We start from the raw sequence: 2500 nt of genomic DNA on the forward strand, positions 1-2500 counted from the left end.
AGTGGGAGGACCACTTTGAGAAACTGCTCAACTCAGATCCACCAGACCAGACGGACCATGAGCTAGCAGCTGCTGCGGCTAATACCATACCTGCTCCTGATGGTCCTGAATTTACAGCGGAGGAGATAAAAGCTGCCACCCGCAAGCTAAACAATAACAAAGCGCCAGGAATATGTGGCCTAACATCGGAATTCCTTAAAAATGGGGGTCCAGCCATGATCCTCTGGCTACAAATGCTGTTTAACCTTGTGTGGCACTCTGAAAAAATCCCCTCAGACTGGAAGAAGGGCCTACTTGTGCCAATAGTCCAATGGGGAAAATCAGTTTTCATTATATTGTCAAGTGTTCCCTGAGAAAATAGCTTCCGTTGAAGAGATGACTCGAGAATATTGTCATCTAGAATCAAACATTTTTCCATAATCACAAGATTCGACCTACTTCTCTCTTTCTCAAATTTATTCATTTTTCAATCCTAACACTCTCATTGCGGACTCTAAGCTAACGACGATTCGTTCTGCTTCATGAACATTTAATAACCTAAAAAAAATCTAACAAATAGAAGGAGAACGTTTTCGATTTTTAAACAATTTTATTTTGCGTGATAATAATTATATTAATAAAATATATTACACATACATAATTACCGATATAGTTTATTGTCCTCTATATGCTTCGATATTGCATATAAAGCACTTTGAAATTTATCCACATGTGCTATGTCAACTTTTGCAGCGAAGCATAATTGGTCCTCCAATTTAAATTTGCTCAAAGATAACATATATCTTACATATACTTCATCCCATTCAATACAAAGCCGTGATCCTCTCGTGATTTCTACCGCAATGTTTGATGCTCTTGTACCATTGCTGCTGCTACCAACTCCACTATCAACTTCTAATAGGGTAAACATTCCACTCATTATTGCAAATATATCTCAATGAATAAATATATGAGTAAAGTCAAACTGTTCTCACTACTTGAATTATATTCTCACAATAATATCAAATATACTGAAAATCCATCCTTATATCATTTGCGTTACTCCCGTTAGTGTTTCTAGCTCTGTGATTGGTTTAGAAAGAGGATGTGGTCTTGTTCGTACATGGATTCTAGTCCTCTGATTGGCTGTCATCTTGAACGTATAGAAGTAGTTACCCTCTCTCTACTGGCCTTGTGAAATCCTGGGCCTATCTTGGCCACACCACGATTTTTCGCACTCGGCGATGGTTTTCTATAATCAAGATTTGAAGTCCTGATAAGAGTATATGTGTAATATATATTACAAATATATAATTACCGATATAACTTATTGTCATCTATATACTTCGCCATTGCATATAAACTACTTTGAAGTTTATTCACATGAAATATGTCAGATTTTAAGGTAAAGGCTAATACATCTTCACTTTTCAATTTGTTCAATGATAACACGTATTATAAATATATTTTAACCCAGTCAAGACAAAGCTCTGATTTTCTCGGAACTGCTACCCCAGTCTTAGGTGCTCTTTTATCATTGCAGCTGCTAACAAATCTACTGTCAATTTATAGTAGTGTAAATATTCCACTATATATCTCAATGAATAAATAAACGAGTAAAGTCAAACTGTTCTTACTACTTGAATTATATTCTCACAATAATATCAAATATACTGAAAATCCTTCCTTATATCATTTGCGTTACTCCCGTTAGTGTTTCTAGCTCTGTGATTGGTTTAGAAAGAGGATGTGGTCTTGTGCGTACATGGATTCTAGTCCTCTGATTGGCTGTCATCTTGTACGTATAGAAGTAGTTACCCTCTCTCTACTGGCCTTGTGAAATCCTGGGCCTATCTTGGCCACACCACGATTTTTCGCACTCGGCGATGGTTTTCTATAATCAAGATTTGAAGTCCTGCATAGACAATCTCATGCCTATTACCTCCGTCTCACAATACATTCATTTACATAAAATATGCTACTACGGGAAGGCAGCCCATTGTTCATAATTTAGCTGGGAAGAGGCTTATAAGCCGAAAAAAGCCCACTAAAATAGACCAAACCCTGAAGAATTATCCATTCATCAAAGACCAGTGTAAATATTGTAGCTGTGCCGTTTACTAGGCTATAATTTATTCAAGGGACGTTACTCCTCAAGATCACCCCGCAGCCTTGTTAGCAGTCACATTTTTGGATAGAAAAACTCGAGAAAGATCCGTCCTGGTGCCTGAGGCCGCACAAGGAGGATTTTGGTGTTGGAGATAGGGACCGAGAAACGAATTTATGACGAACCGGAGAACCCAGACCATCTCAGAGCACAAGAACAGCTCCAACCTTTTATACCCAGCCTATCTTCGTCAGGGTATGCCTTACCGTTTTAAATTTTTAAACCATCTAAACCTAATATCTGGGGTTTACTTTATCAGGAAACTGCTCAAAACCACAACTGTTTTCAGGATGAAGCTTTGTGGTAAATATTTTTGACTATAAGATAAACAATAATAGCGTATACTCAAACATG

General features: G+C 37.6%; 1 protein-coding gene across 1 annotated transcript in view; it reads right to left on the bottom strand.

Moving 5' to 3' along the window:
* The window catches only part of LOC148944136 (serine/threonine-protein kinase mos-like), a 246452-nt gene that overhangs the window by 9440 nt on the left and 234512 nt on the right, over positions 1-2500 (bottom strand). The gene's annotated exons all lie outside the window — the stretch shown is intronic.

The sequence above is a fragment of the Artemia sp. Qi Xiang Cuo genome, chromosome 14 (genome assembly GCF_049724085.1).
Source record: "Artemia sp. Qi Xiang Cuo chromosome 14, ASM4972408v1, whole genome shotgun sequence".
Taxonomy (NCBI): Eukaryota; Metazoa; Arthropoda; class Branchiopoda; order Anostraca; family Artemiidae; genus Artemia; species Artemia sp. Qi Xiang Cuo.